The sequence below is a fragment of the Calidris pugnax genome, unplaced genomic scaffold (genome assembly GCF_001431845.1).
Source record: "Calidris pugnax isolate Ruff unplaced genomic scaffold, ASM143184v1 scaffold8, whole genome shotgun sequence".
Taxonomy (NCBI): domain Eukaryota; kingdom Metazoa; phylum Chordata; class Aves; order Charadriiformes; family Scolopacidae; genus Calidris; species Calidris pugnax.
This window is the reverse complement of record NW_015090830.1, coordinates 20,690,866-20,706,306: the sequence shown is the minus strand read 5'-3', so window position 1 is coordinate 20,706,306 and position 15,441 is coordinate 20,690,866. Positions and strand designations below refer to the sequence as shown.

Here is a 15,441-nt window from a genome sequence, read left to right as displayed (position 1 = left end):
AGAGAAGGAATTGTAGCTTAAATTTCTACTCATGACAAAATCTGCTGCCTCCTGCAGTAGAAAGCTATCCCAGAAAGACAGCACATCATGGAGTTAGGTGGGCTGGAATCTAGGGTATCTTTAGAAGTGATTTTGGATTTACTGATCCAAAATCATTCAAGTCTTAGTGGTGGTGCTTTGCTGAGATTTCTAGATGGCTTATGTTAATTTAACCTAAAATGTAGCTTTTAAATTAATGAAGTTAAACCGATGCGAGAGGCTGTATGGACAGGCTGTCTTTTTGATTTATCTGTCAACAAGGCACTGGTTTAACCTACTCTTAACCCATAACAGTCCATGAGGATTTGAACTGATTTAACAAAACTTATTTAATTAAATTGGGGCAATCTTGTGTTGCCAGTAAGGCCTCAGGAGAAGCATCTCTAGTTCTGCCTTTTGGCATTTTCTTCCCTTGGTAATGGTGTGATAAAAGATGCATTTATTTTATTTGTTGACTTTGTTGACTTAATTCTCACCTTCAAGGTATTAAGATTTCCTTTAGTGCTACGGGCAGTCGCTTACACAACCCACTGTGGTTGCATTTGTTTGTTGTTTTGAACAGTATCCCTAGCTACTGAACCCATAATTAATATAATTTAAAATAGAGAAAATAGTCGGGGGGAAGGGGGTGTCATGAAATCCTCCATATATTTGTTTACCCGTGGCTCAGTGGTTGGCTGGGTATGAAAAGGGTTGCGTATTTTGTCAGATTTCTGCAGTTTTCTAATCAGGCATGTTTTCGGCCGCATCGCTGTTCTTTCCTCAGTCCTCTGGTCCTTGCGGGATTTCCATTTTATTTTCAGGTAACTTCCACTTTCATGAGCATACTGACAGCTCTTTGCACTCCCTCGCAATGTTTTACTTTCTTTATTGCTCCTGGCCTTATTGCCTGCTTTCTGTTATTGCTCAAGTGCTCTTTCCAATTTTGCTGCTTTCGGTCTTCGGCGGGGTTTCGCGTGGCGTTTTCACCAATTGCCTTTCAGATGCACGGCTTTTGAGAGCTAAATGAACTGGTGCCAAGAGTTCATCAAATGTTCACCGCCGGTCCCAGCTGAAGTAATTGCCAATTTCTTGCCGCTCCTGTGTGGGAGCGCTCTGCCACGACCTATTGCACGGCCATGGGGCGAACTGGCCTCAGGTCCTCATGTGATTTAAACATACCTGGGTGCACGCACGCACCATTTTTCATGGGATTTTAATCTTTCTACCTGCCCTCCTTTGGTCAACATCTAATTTCAGTCTGGGAAAGGAACAGAAAAGCAAAGCGGTGTGCCTGAGGACGCCCAGTAAATCAGTGACCAGGCGTTGGCTCAGTGCTGTCGGGGAGGAAAGGTGGGATCATAGAATCACAGAATGGTTAGGGTTGGAAGGGACCTCAAAGATCATTGAGTTCCAACCCCCCTGCCATGGGCAGGGACACCTCCCACTAGAGCAGGTTACTCAAGGCCACATCCAGCCTGGCCTTGAACACCTCCAGGGATGGGGCATCCACAACTTCCCTGGGCAACCTGTTCCAGTGTCTCATCACCCTCATAGTAAAAAAATTCTTCCTGAGATCTAATCTGAATCTTTTTTCTTCAATTTAAAACCGTTTCCTCTTGTCCTATCATTACACCTCCTGGCAAAGAGTCCCTCCCCAGCTCTTCTATAGGTACCCTTCAGGTATTGAAAGGCCGCTATAAGGTCTCCCGTTGATCGGGAAGCACCACAGGGTTTTGGACCTTTGTGGACAGATTTAGACTGCGCTTAGCGAGATGGGATTTCCTTGCTGAGGGGCCTCTTGTCCCCCAGAGCCACAGGTTGAGGGCTGAGCAGATACTACTGACGGGCTGTGGCAGAGGCAGTTCTGACTCCAGGGGGGTTTGAGAGATGGGCACCGCCAGCTGGAGTGATGAGGAGGAACCTCCCTCTTGCAAGGAGACTCCATGAAAAATGCAGATCTGGGAAGAAGTTGAAGCTTAGGTATGCAATCTGTTACGGGGGATCAGGTTGTAAATAAAATAAAAGTGCTAGGATGCAGCAAGGAGCAAGGTGCTCGCTGAGGCTATCACATTCCAGGCTCAGTGTCGCAGTTCACATCTGAGACTGGGTGTGAGAGGCGCAGAGCTGGCTGACGTGTAGGTACATCAACAGTGGGAAGTGCTTCGGTGCCAGGTTGAGTTTGTAACGCAAGGTGGTAAGAGGAAGGCATCTTGCTGCCTTCACAGGGCGGGTTACCAGCAGGTTAAAATGGCTGAAGACGGTCTTCTTTCTAAGTATGAAATTAATTAAGTATCAGAGTGTGTTTTAACTAATGGAGACGTCTACCGAACGTTACCCTAAGGCTGTTGCAAGCATATGTTCCTGGAAATTACGAGTGGTCTGCTCTCAGGGACATTCCTTCACTCTTGCTACCTCCACTCTTGCTATTGGGTGTCACCCCAGGTTGGACACTGGCAGGAGATGCTGGCCACACACAGCTGATCAGTGGCAGACCAGGGCAGAGCAGCCATACCTCAAGGACACTTCCAGAGGAAGTGCAAGCCAACATGCTGACCACCACCAAGCAGAACTCTTCACCCATGGGACACCTAGATCAGCAAGTGCCCAGCTTTCATGCAGTGTCGCTGTCAGTGTGGACAGCATCTGGGATGCCATCCTCTCCTTCCTATTTTAAACATTTGTAAGCTGGGGCTTTGCTTACGACGGTATGGTGAAGTGTGGTGGGTCATCTGCTCATAGGGGCAGAAATGCAGGAAATTGGACCTTGTTGTTGCTTCAAAGAAAAAAAAAAAGAAAAGAAAAGAAACCCTAAAATCCTCAAGGTTGTAGTGAAAAAAAACAAACCATCCAAATTTGCCTGCCTTGCTGCAAAATCTTGATAGAGACTAGGCGTGTTGCAGAAGGCTTGACAGCAAAGGGGGACTACGCTGGCATTGCTGCCAGGCACATTTTCTTTTCAAATTTTACAGTTCAGTAACTAATGTGCTTCTCAGTCAGCTTAGGGTGATCTTAATGCAAAGTGCTACTGGAAAACACAGTACTTCCCTCCTGTGAGTTCTTGCCACTTCTTTTGTGCCAACACCAGTGCCTCTGTGCTTATGAAACCTAACCTGACAAAGAAAAAAATCAACCTATAAATTAATTTTCAGCTAGATTGACTTCCTCAGCCAGCTGATTACGGGGTCTCAGGAGCTCTAGTGCTGGCATGAGCAGGAACATGTGTCTGGAGATGAAGGGAAGAGCGTATACCATACCTTTTTTCTGCAGCACCCCTTGCTGAGATCAGTTTAAACCAAACTTACGGTGGAAGGGTGAGGCAGTGCAATGGTTTGCTGCTCCAAAAAGGTGTGATCCCATTCCCTATGCTCTACTTCTGGCTGGCTGGTACATTCCCATCTCTTCTTGGTGCGAGTCCACAATGGGATGCAGAACTAGAAGGAACATGGCTTTTCCCTTCCACCATCAGCAAGCTCTTAGATTGTCTGATTTGTACCATCAAATGTCAGGTATCCTGCTGCTTATGCTCCACGTACCACCATTTCCTAAGAGGGTGTATGTATGTTACCTAAGAAGTAAGGAGGGTGTTAGGGAGGACAAAGCATTGATAAATCTCACTATTCTGTGAACAGAATCTTATCAGAGGGACTGTATTTTTGTCACTTCACGTACAAATCTGTGCTGTGTACATACAGTTTGTGTGTGTGTGTGTTTTTACTCTGATTACCTGGTACCAACATGAGTTCAATATGCATGTTATCTTTTTACTGGAGTCTCCTGGGGCAGGGGGGTGTAACACATGGGGCAAGAAGCAGGATAGTATTGAATACTTACTACTGCAGGTAAAGAAAGAAAGTCTGTGGGGAAGGCTATAGATTGTGGTGGCACAGGAACTGTTACCATAGTTTCCATCCATATCATTAGTTCCCAACTACTTTATCTGGCATTCAGGAGGAAGAGAGAGACAGCGTGCTCTGGCAGTCCAGCCAGCCCCCTCTCATAGGATTTAGCAGCACTCAAAAAAGAGGTGCAGGGTGAATGGCCCCTTTCCTTTTCAGGCCAGTTTGACTGGTAGCAGGATGTGGCATGGACTGAAAGAAGGCATGAACAGAGTTACTGGGACAATTGACTGCATCTCCCTGATTGACTTGCAAGAATGGGCTGTATGACTCCTGGGGAGGAAGCCTGGAGAGGGTTGTGGTTTGCTTCCAAGGGAAACTTCATGCAAAAAATTACAATGATGTAGGAAAAGAGAAGAAACCAAGAAGGGCAGATGGGACCTGCTAAAGTTTCTTTTATCTTCAGAATTATATAAAGATAGTACAAGTTTAGCAGCATGGAACATACTGATGTTTATTTTATTTCCCCTCCCCCCGCCTCTCCAATTTGTGTGTAGTAATCTTTGTTGGCAAGATGGTGAATGTGATTGATGGATGTTTTATGCAAAATTGATCACTTTGCTGCAGCAGATACAGGATATGGGATGTTTTGCGTCTTTATTTTTTTTCTATTGTGCATCTAAATGTTGTGGTTTTACAAGAGGAGTTTTGAGTCCCTGGTAATAGCCAGATGGTAGAGGAGCCTTCGCAAGGCCATGGGAAGTGCAGATATCTGGTTTCAGGGGGGGTTAAATTGCAAGCTGCAACCTCTGCAAGAGGTTAAAATGCCCACAACCTACTGACCGTGTGACTTTTATCACTTCCTGCCAGCAGATGGAAAATTTTATTCAAATGGTAGGGATTAATGGAGGACTTAATTGAACAGGAAGTTTTTCAGCCATTCAGATGATGGCTAAAATGATCCATACACTGTTACTTCTGACATCTCTGCCAGAAGTAATCTCTGGCTCTTTGGTTAGTGTAAGTTGCTTTTAGGGCGAAGGTGAAAGATTGCAAGAGTTGAGGTACGCATGTTTTTCTGAGATTGGAAAACAAGAATGAAATGATCTGTAAAATACTTTTTTTTTTTTTTTTTTAAATAAAAAAAGCACAATTGCAAAAGGCTGCTCAAAGGGAAAAGAGAGTTTTCCTTCAGTCACACGGCTTTGATCTTGCATCCTCTTGAGTTTCAGCAGTTGGTCAAATTACTAGGGAGGGAGCTGCTGATATGTTTGGTATTATTTGACATATCATTCACCGTTCAGCCTGAATCTGCAACTGTTTTGAAGAGGAATATGGAACAAAGGACAGCACTGAATTTATCAGGAATTGGGTTTCGGGTAGTGCCGGAGGGTGTCACATGAGTAAGGAAGTGGGAAGCTCTGTCATCTGAACCATGCTGGTTTTGTTTAATGTCTCCTGGTTGGGAACTGGGATGCAAACAGGTTTTGCAGATGTCCCTCCGATGTCTAAGAACGCTGAAAACGATACTAGAAGAATATTGAAGCTGCACAGTGGGTTGTGCAAAAAGTGGTTTTGACTCCTGTGTAATTAAATAGGGGGGAAATGTTCAAGTTTTGTGAAAATGGGCAGGTTTTAACATTCTGTAGGCTCTGTCCCATAGGGTTGGAAATCCTTTTGTAGGGTCAAAAAAGGTTGTGAAAAAGATATACCTGTAGTAAATAACAGAGTGTAATCCAGCACAGACAGAAGAACGGTGTTGCAGAGCTTGTGAAGTGAAAGGGCAGACCATTTTGTGCCCCTGGGCTTCCCCATACTGGCTTTACTGAATATCAGAAAAATAGGAGGATTGCTTTACTCTTCAACCTGCAGCGAAGTCCGGGCAGCAGGACTTTGTCAGTTCTTTGCCAGTAGGTGGAGGCCGTGCAAGTGAACTGGAAATTACATCCTCCTTCCAGTATGGAAAGTGTTTGTTAGTGTGGAGTTCACTTTGTTTATCTTCAGCACATGGGACAGGGTTTAAGGTGAAAAAATATGGTCTTTTTGTGGTCTTGAAGAAGAGTTTGTCAGAACATGATTAGCAGATGACTGAGCAAGTATTATTATTAAAAAGCAAGCAAATGTGAACAAATTTCTGAATTTTTTTTTTTTTCCTGCTGCCCTGATTTTGCATTTTGATGTTCAGGCACGTAGTGATGCTCTTCTATGTGCAGCAGCATGGCATAAAATGGCAGGCCTAACCTAAAGTCACTCTTGGTGATAAGCTTCCAGTAGAACTTGCTGGTATGGGTGGCTGGGTTTGGCTTAAACTGAGAAGTGAGAAGCTTGGGTCACACTACCAGAAAAGAGGGGGAGCACCTGTTTGTGGATGGAGGGACTGGTAACCCAAGTCTCCATTTATTTGCCGAATGCTTCTATAGGTATCTGTGCTCAGATGTACTTGTTTAGTAGCTTGCAGGGTGGCCTGGTGAAGAGAACCAGGCAGCAGATGGAGATGAGTAATGCTGCAGAAGAAGAATGGCTCCAGAGCATGGTGCAAACCGCACAAAGTAGCGCTCCACAAGCAGACTGCACGGGAGGGAGTGTGGAGAGGAGTCAGAAGCTGTTGAAGCTGGCTGGTGCTGCTGAAATAAGTGCTTGTCAAATGGCACTCAATGCTCATCCACACTAAGGCAGTGACTCCCGCTGTAGCTTAGTCCCACAGAGTCAACTCGCCTGTCTTTTCTAGCATCATAAGCTGTCTGTAGTGAGCAATCTGCAGCACGCATAGCGTGGTGAACAACAAGGAGAGAGACGTGTATCCAGGACACAGCTCCCTCCAAAATGGACTAATGCCACACATTCCTGCTTCTTGTCCCTTCTCTGTGGGGATGCTTTTGCATCCCTGTGTGTGTTTGTAGCTTGTGTGAGCATATCTGAGCTTGCCTAATTGAATGCTGTGGTGGGGAAAGTGTCAGCAATAACCAGGACCTTGGGAGGAGTGTTGTAGGACCCACAGTGGAGTCTCTGCAGCATTGCTGTTAGATTCCCATGAAGCTACTCCAAAATGGGGATTTTTAAGAACCATTACAGGACAAAGGAAGGGTGGCACCACCTGTCTCTAGTATTCAGAAGGATCTCTTCTGCCATCTATTGCCATGTACAGCTCACCACATGCCTGTATGGAGGAGAAAAAATTCTTGTCCAATCTCAGGTGGGACAGCCCTGGAGAAAGTGGATTTAAAAGAGCCATTGTCTTGCTGAAATAGATTGGCTGGATCTTACGCTTATAGATGAATAAGCCTTTGGACCTGGATTTATGGACAGTCTGTAGGAAGTTACTGTAGTGTGATCGGAAAAGAAGGGCAGGTACTGTGGGAAAACAGCTTCTTGGGAGCTTCATTCAGCTGCCACATCCTCATTTGGTCATGTTTCCACTGATCCTTCTCCCTGGGCAGCAGCTGATAAACCCTCTGTATTTGCCACAGCCACCAGTACATGGGATGTGTGGAAGTGTTTCAGTATTTGGTAGTTATCAAGGTACTTAATTGTAAATCAACTTTTCTACAGCTGCTGAAGGCTGGGCTGGAAGGATCCCATCTTTGAGATGCTTGAAGGTTGTTGTGAGGTTTTGTAATTGTATTGGAGTTGTGCCTTGGTAGCCCAGGAAGTGAGGCAGTTTTGGAGATGCAAATACCTTCTTGTGATCAGTAAAGGTGGTCAGGACAAAAAGGTGATTCCAGAATTAATGATAATTCGGGCAGGTTTTATCAAACAAGTTTACATTACCAGCTCTACTTTGAAGTAGTCAGTAAGCATAGGGGTTAGCTCAATTATCATTCATTAAATGTCATTCCCAAGAACCTTTCCATTGTTTGCAGGAGAGAAGGTTCTTAGAAGCCAACTGTTTCCTGTTTAAAACAAACACTAACAAAACAAAACAAAAACAAAACACCAAAGGAACATGTGCATCCATTCATTGTAGCTTCAGTTTCAGAGCAAGAAGTGTTATTTATGGAAACATGCCCTGTTAGGCCCAACGATCAAGGACTGAATGGAGATGGACATAGTATTTTACTTTGATTTGTTCACTTGAGAATTTAAGGCTAGTTTAAAATTAAGTTATTAGTTTAGGCCCAATTTTAAATTTTTGGACCACAGAAGGTAAAGAAGATTCAGTGAATAAAGGGATCAGTAAAAATAATGTCTGAAAAGTGTTGCATTCCACCTTACTGGAATGTTTTATTTACTGAAAATTACCCCAGATTCTTCTAACGAGACAGGATTAAGAATCTTTAAGAATAAGAAGAATCTTACTGCTCTTACCTAGTAATACAGGTCTGGGTCATGGCTCGGATTACATCATCTTGCAAATCATTTTGAAGGAGTTATGTCTTAGAGTGACCACAAGCTTTGCACTGGTTGCCTGTAGATGGTGTCCGTATGGATGGGAGCAACCAGGTCTCTCACTCTCTGGTTCCTTCCTGGTACAAGCAGGCGTGGAGACGCGGATGATGATTATTGAATCTCAATTTTCACAACTGCAAACTTGCTGGCAGTAGCAACCAAGACACCATGTTCTTGAAATGGGTAACAGATACCCCTGATACAGGCAGAAAATAGTACCCCAGAAACTTAAGGGGATGTGGAAGAGGAAATACAGTTCAAAGGACTCTTTTGTATGCCTGTTTTCTGCTTTTGGTGATGGTGATGCCATTTATTCACCTGACGTTTTAACTTGGGAGGCAGTGGTTGCAGTGGTATGGGAATTCATAGAGATAGAAACGCAGCTTAGTACTGCCAGAGCTAACACTTGTGCTCAAGTGTCCTCCAGGGAGAGCCAACAAGATCTCCTTATACTCTGAGGGCAAATTTTCCCCCCCGTTTTTTTGCTTATCCAAGTAGTGTTTGCCCTCACAGTTGGGGAAAACAAAATTTGTTAAATTAAAGTTTTGACAGTGTTGATGTAGACTTGTTGGTTTGAATTCTGGAGCCCTGTTCTCATGAGTTGGTGATCCTCTAGAAGGTTACTATTTGGAGTGAATGTCTTAGGCTTGTTCTCAGGAGCGAAAGGGTGAAACATAGCTTAGCTATGCTTCCTGCTGGCACATGCAATAGGTGATAAGGATTTCCCAGTTGTCCTGTGAAGAACGATACCTCCAGCACCAAGTTTTGCATGCTCACCTTGGGCTTGCCTAGAAGTGCCTGTCACATGGTTGATTTTGTTTGAGCTGGAAATTACACACTTGATAGTCATCTGATCTGCAGCAGACACCTGGCTATTACAGCCTAAATTACTTTTTTTTTTTTTTTTTTTTTGTGGTTTTGAGAGTTGGTAATTTCGTGAAACCCAGTCAACCCAAGAACTGGGACACCGTGATGGGGTGCAGAGGTGGTGGGACCCTCACTGCAGGAACCTGCGGGGTTGTGCTGCTGTCTCTGTGTAGTAGTAGTTGTAAATGCCCCTGGTATATTTGCAGAGCCAAATAATTGTGGGAGGTTTTATTGATCTTGTAAACAATGACATCAACAGTGGTTACATTCCCAGAAATAATTTATGGAAGGTTATTTTCATAAACAGCATGTTCTTTCACTTGGTTAAATTAGTTAATTGCAGAAAGTATTCCATGTTACATAATTAATTAATTCGTTTATTTCCTTCATATTTTGGGGGAGATTTTGTGGTTTATCTGGCTGATTGCACATAGTTGTGGTATAGAGTTATATTTTTTTTAAGTAGTTTGTTGTAAAAAATCAAAGTCGGAAGCATTCCAGATGTTCAGAAGTCACATTTATGTGATTATTAGAATAAGAAAGGACCATCACAGAGGTGACACTTACCCCCTCTGACTGTCACCTATAGACTGGGGCTCTGTGTTATATCACCCCAAATTTCATGTTTTTCGAGCTTAATTTTTTTTTTTTTTTTTTTTTTTTTTTTATTGGGGGCAGAACATATCTACAGCCTATCACTTTCAGACACGTTTACCTAAATAAAGGAAGCTGCACACACAGAGAAATATTTGCATAGAGGCGTGCTGTGTGCTGGACCGAGTGTCATGTTGGCCGGTGCTATGAAATCAAATGTCTAAATTGTGTATCAGCTCTGAGGGGAACAAAAGATGTTGTGCTTTGAACCTGATCCAGATCAGGGTGGGGAGAAGTAAAACTCTGAGATAACTGTTGTGCCAAGTGTCATAGTAAGGAAATAACTAACCCAGGTAGATGGCAAGGGGGACACTATGATGATAATGGCACAGATTGGTCAGTGCAAAGGCGAGAATTGGTGAGGTGGAGTGCTGTCTGTGCCAGAGCCCTCCATGTGATGGGTGCTACCAGCTGATGGAAGGAGAGTTGTAAGGCCCACTTATGACCATGTGTGGCTGTATAGGATGGTCAGGCTGAGGCAGCAATATGGGAAGGGTCCCACAGAACTTAGTTCAGCTTTATCTGTGCGAGAACAAACCCCTGAGTGGAAAAAAGTAAATACACGGTGTTCTGCTGCCCAGATTGAGATGAGAGGTGTGATATTGAAAGAGATCTGGGAACTGCAAAGCCTCACTGGCAACAAGAAGAACCCCAAACTCTCCCTGTTTAAAGATGTGTTGTGATAGAGGATGGCTCCTCAACAGCTAGCCTTAGATCAGGCAGTAAGTGGGTCTTTATTCCTAACTATCTGTGCAGTGTTTGGTGAAAACCAGTACCAGCTCATTGCCCCCAGTTAATAGTAGCGCTTTTAATGTGATAAAAGTAACTATCTGCAAATACTTACATTGCAGTTTTTCAGAAGGAGAAGTGACAAAAGCAAAGTAACCAAATACCAATGCTGATCTTAAAAAGACAGACACGTAGATTCCTTCACTTTAGCTTGCAGGCTTGTTGCTAGCAGCTCAGAAAGTGGAAAAACACACTGTATTGAAAAAAGAAATTAGCATTAATCACGAAATGGTGACACTAAAGCAGCTACTTAAGCTGCTGTTTCCTATGGAGTTTGGAAATCTAACTCTAGCGGTACAGTTATAAAAAAGGACAAACAGGCAACAGAAAAGCAGGAAACAACAAAGCAAAAGTGAAGTTGAAGGAGAAATAAAAAGGTTGTGAGACCAAACAGCAAGCAAATATTGTAGTATATAACAAACCTGCAGATTGCTGGAGATTGAAGACTGTTTGATAAAGATAGTTTGTTTTGCAAATCTCTTCCAAGTTGAGATGCTTAGGTATGAGAACATCCTCTCAACCCAGGAATTTATTATAAAAAGATTAGTATGAATACATATATATTATCAATTCAATTGTGCATATTGTTCCTTGTGTATGTTTTATAGTACTTATGCTTTACTTTCACTTAGGAGTTATGGAGTAATAAACTGAAAACAGTCAGATTTTTGTACCAATGTACAACTGAATCTCGCATACTGATAATTTAATACTTGGTTTGTAGCTAACACAGCATGCACTGTTATCTAGAGTAGTAACATTTACTAAATTTAACACAGACTGGTATTACCGGCCTGAGCTTTGCTTTGCAAAGAAAAGACCACCTTTGTGTAGTAGGTGTTTTCTTCCTAAACGTGTCCTTTTCTACAAGCTGAAGGAATGGTGCTAGGATATTCTATTTCAAAAGGCATTTCTGAAGTATTTTTAGCTAACATAAACTGTAGTGTTTCAATTTTACAGAATGCAATTTGCTTGAAATATTCAACTAAAAATAAATTCCAGTTTAGAAAAGCTTCAAAAAGTATATTTTGCATTGGAAGGAAGTGTTTTCCAGCCTAGTCTGAATTTGTATACTTGGGATATTTTTGTAGTGGAGTTTTAGTCTCTGGCTGTAATTAGCTGTCTTGGACCTAAACAATCAGTTCAGTAGAAGAGAAGCGTACCAAAAGGAGGTGAGTCTTAGGCTGAGGCTTTTTTGGATTTCATGTGGTAGGTAGGTGTTTAAAGTCTCTCAAAAGCAGTAGAAGGAAAATAACATTCTGTTGAGAGAAGGGGAATTATATACTATTTTTAAATAGTCTGGATATTTCTGGTTGCTTTTGGGTGTTTGCGTGATGTTTAGATGTATTTTTTTGAATTCTTCCCTCTTCCTTCTTGCAAAGTTTTTTCTGTTTGTGCATTTGCAAGTCTTAGGTAGCGTATACCCTCTCAATGAGGATGGAGCAGGCAGTTTATTTTGAGGATGCAAATAGGATTTTTGTTGTTCTTTTTGCCACTCGTGCCAATTTGCCTTCTGTTGCCAAATGTGTGCTAAATAGGTCATTCCAGCAGAAATCGTTGCAGTAGCAAGCAAAGAGCAAAGCCACGCTGATGGTGTTACGTGTTCATTACACACAAAATGTCTTTCTGAACACTTTTATCACTTCCTTACCTGTTCTGCCTTACTCAGAAGTGGTGCGTAAGCGAGTACAACGGGCTGCTACGCTTGATCTGATGTAACCTCCTTTTTTGGCAGCAGCTTCACACTTATATTGGATTAAGTGTAATGTGAAACCGTACCCGAAATAATTGGTTTTATGCTTTTAGAGATTTTCATGGGGACGTAAGAGGTTATTAAGATGCATACACTCCTTTACAAGGAAACAGTTTTAAGTTATTGCCCATGTTTTGAAATGTATATATTTTTCCTTTGCTGGCCCACCTTTGAAACTGGTCATCTTGACACAAATCTGGAGCAAAGGCTGCTTAAAAGCTTGGCTTTTCTTTCTGAACTTTGGTGTCTTGTCCTAGTGTGTTGTAGCTACGGAGTAGCTTCTTTCTTGCTCGTGGCTCACTCTGTGCAGCCTCAGGCATTGGAAGTAGAAGCCTGTGGAGCACATGCCTGTCCATGCAAAGAACAGTTGTTGTTGCAGAAACCTAAAGGATGCTACAGTTACAAAAGGGTGCCTTCATTTACTAGTGTTCATAAATAGAATTAGTGATGCTTACATCTGTAACTACTCAGGGTTTTAATAAAAAAAATGGGTATTTCATAAGGACCGGGCCTGTTTTAGTGGGACTGGTGAGTTCAAGCCAAGCAGAGGAAGTACAGCAAATATCAACAGAGGTGTGAGAGGAGAAGCATCTCAAGACACATCTGACCATACAGCAAGAAGTCTTCAGAGCCTCCCCAGGAAGCTGCAAAAGTTCACAGTTGTAGCCTGAAACTTGGTGGAGGGAAGGGCTGGCATTTTCACTGTCCTCATGGAAATACAGGGCTCCGCAGAAGCGTGGTGGGTAGCGAAGAGCTGGTGATGCTGCCAGGCCAGGCCACATGCCATGCAGGAAGCAGGCAAGCAAAACGAGTGGGGAGTTGTTTGTACTGGGAAAGGACAGCAAGCAGAGAGTGTATTTTCAGAGACAGACCTGACCAAAAAGTACTTTGGATTCACTAATTCATTTCATGTCTGTGCTGAACTTCAAATTATTCCCTAATCCTCTTTCAATGCTCTAGGGACCGATAATAGGGATGCTGCAAACAGCCTTGGCTGATCCTTGCTGCAGAGGGTTAATTTTGAACCGTGAAACAGGCTTAACCTTTACTTTTTGGGGTGGTGGTAGTCGTGGAGTCCTCCTCGCTGCTTATCTTTGATCACATGAGTTTTAAGTAGGTAGTTTCAGAGATGCAGTGAGTGGATCGTGTATCTTTCTAACAGCCAAGCTGAGGAAGCACGTTGATGGGGAAAAAAATCGCTGTGCAGATGAGAGCAGCAGGCAGGGTTGCTTGCTAACCTTTATAATCTGTTTTTTGGCGAGAGAGCTTACGTTTTGTGCAGAACAGAAGCCAACACAAAGCATTTTTCTCTGGCTGCATGTGTGGTTTTGGTGATAGAAATGTAGTTGGTTGAAATTAAAATCCCATTCATCCTGTGCGGGAGTCCTCTGTCTGCTTGAAGGAATAGAGCTTTGCAAGGCAATCTGAGTAATTTTGGGAATATACAGGCAGACCTATACAATGGCTTCATTCTGGAAAGATAATTGTTCATAGATATGAGGAAATATAAACATTCAATTGTCTTTTAGTTCCAGTTCAGGAATTATAAGGACTATGATAAAAAAAAACCACCACAAACCATCATGCTATATTTGCCATTAAGGAGATGAAAATAAGCAGTAAGAATAGCTGGTGTTTTTTGTTGTTTAGGGGGGTAGGAGTTGGATGGTGAGGACATTTTATGTGGCGTTTAGGGAGAAAATTGCTAATGCTACTTTTATTCTCTGTTGTCATTAGGGCACATATATATGTTTATACAAACACTGCTGGGATTTTAAACAAGATTTTTTTTTCTATTTTAGTCACAAAATTGTGGAAGTTTAAAATACAGTAACAAACCTCTTCTTACCCAACTATTTAAGTTTAATAGCCGTGAAAAAGAAAAGGTTTGCGAATTATGTGTTTCATCCCCACTGAACGATAACTGTGCTTTCCTTAAGTCATAACAGTCAAGCCTGCTGTGGAGTGACAAGACCTGGCTTTTCCCTCAGTGTTATTGATTCGTGTTTCAGTTTGACATTATGTAAATACTCTGCTATTAGGGAAGAAAATGACATAAAATTGCATCCTTTCTCAATGAGATTTTAAGTTCTTTCAGTAGCTTCTCTCCTTTTTGAAGCTATAATAAAGATCATAATTAGAATCCCAGTTGCTTAAGTGAGAAATTAGCATGTTCTTAAATGCTGAGCAGAGTCAGGTTCCCAGCGAGACCCCCTCCGGGTATCTGTCCTGCCCCAAAGTGCTTTCCCTAATACCAATTTGCGTTCTAGACGTATTAAAGAAAATCATATTCATTGCCACCTAGCAGTTAATCAGAGCCTTCAGATAGGCTTGAAATAATTTGCAGCCTGACTGCCAAAACCACCTGCACCCGTTCATTTCCTATAGCCATATCCAGGCGTGCTCTAAAACTTACCAGAGTGTGTCAGTCCATAGTCCGGTACCAGGATTGTGACAAATTCACTCCATGCATGCAGTTTTGTCACAAATACTGCTTAACCCCTCCCCCAGACCTCCTTGCTTACTAACTTCTAGACTGTGGCCAAGGGGACAAAAATCTAATGGCTTTTACCTGATACGTTCCCTGTCAAAAATATTTTTCCCTAAAGATTTTGATTTGCTTTTGTAGAACTGGGCACTAACATAGATACCTTATCTATTCAAATATATTTTACTGTGTAAATAAGATTCTAGCAGATTGGAATAAATCGCAACTTTAATGGGGCTAAAATAAACCTAATTTGTAAATTAATTAAAAACAAGAAGCAAAGAACACTAACACTTTAAAAAAAAAAAAAAAGACACTTTCATGGTGCAAAATGCAGACTTAGTTTCCAAATAAGTGAATGGTAAACTGTAATTGTATGATGTGCAAGAAAATAATCAGAACATATGAAACAGTAGTCACAGATTTTATAGTCAAGATGTTCTCTTTCTGGTTTTCCAAATTGTCGCAGAAGATACCAAAGGCTAAAGCAAATAAAATATTGCCTTTGCAATTGACCCAGGTAGGGATATGTTACTGGTGGGAGATGGATTCGTATGGGGCACTCTCTCTCTTTTTTTTTTTTTTTTTTTTTTTTTTCCAAAAAGGAATTTTTTTTTTTTTTCTATTTTTTTTCACATTTTTCCTCA

At 42.1% G+C, this 15,441-nt stretch overlaps 1 protein-coding gene across 2 annotated transcripts in view; it reads left to right on the top strand.

The window, feature by feature from the left end:
* The window catches only part of JARID2 (jumonji and AT-rich interaction domain containing 2), a 227,433-nt gene that overhangs the window by 147,970 nt on the left and 64,022 nt on the right, over positions 1-15,441 (top strand). The gene's annotated exons all lie outside the window — the stretch shown is intronic.